The following is a 1,022-nucleotide window of genomic DNA, read 5'->3' as shown; positions in this document are numbered from 1 at the left end:
TGCACAGAGCAGGGCCCATCAGGGGGGTTGGGGCTCCGTACCCTGTCACACCCAGAGCAGGGCTGATCAGGGGGTTGAGGAGCTCCCCACTGTCACTCACAGAGCAGGGCCCATCAGGGGGTTGGGGCGCCGCCCTCTATCACCCACAGAGCAGGGCCGATCAGGGGGTTGGGCGCCGCCACTGTCACACTCAGGGCAGGGCCGATGGGGAGGTTATGGCTCTACCCTGTCACACACAGAGCAGGGCCCGTGGGGGGCGGGGGGTGGTTGGGGCACCACTCTCTATCACCCACAGAGCAGGGCCGATCAGGGGGTTGGGGCGCTGCACCCTATCACACACAGAGCAGGGCCGATCAGGGGGTGAGGGCGCTGCTCCCTGTCACACACAGAGCCACAGGGCGATCAGGGGATTTGGGCACTGCCCCCTGTCACGCAGATCCCGGTTCTGGGAGGCCTCGCAGCTCCGCTGATCCCGGTGCCTGGAGGCCTCTCGGCTCCTCTGATCCCGGTGCCAGGAGGCATATTACCCTTTTACTATATAGAATAGAGGCCTGGTGCATGGGTGGGGACTGACTGGTTTGCCCTGAATGGTGTCCTGGATCAGGGTGGGAGTCCCCACTGGGGTGCCTGGCCAGTCTGGCTGAGGGGCTGAGGGCCGTTTTCAGGCTGACGGGTGACTGAAGCTCCCAACCGCTGCTTTTTTTCTTTTTTTTTTTTTTTAATTCTGGGCCAGCTTTAGCTCTGAGGCCTTGGCTGCTGAAAACAGGTTTCTGGCCTTTGTTTACCGTCTGTATTTGATAGAATGTTGCGGTCCGGCTGGCTGAAGCCCGGCTGAGTAAAGCAGGTTTCTGGGGTTTTTTTAGCTTCTATATTTGCAACATAGTTGCTTAGAGTTGCAGCTGAGAGGCCGGCAAGTCAGGCGGGCAACGTTGGAGTCCTCCGTCACTGAAGCAAGCAAGCCTCATGTTAGTTTCAAGCTGCCTGGCTGCCAGCAGCCATCTTGGATGACAGTTAATTTGCAT

Source organism: Myotis myotis, unplaced genomic scaffold, assembly GCF_014108235.1.
Source record: "Myotis myotis isolate mMyoMyo1 unplaced genomic scaffold, mMyoMyo1.p scaffold_m19_p_3, whole genome shotgun sequence".
Classification (NCBI taxonomy): Eukaryota; Metazoa; Chordata; class Mammalia; order Chiroptera; family Vespertilionidae; genus Myotis; species Myotis myotis.
This window is presented reverse-complemented; position numbering follows the sequence as displayed.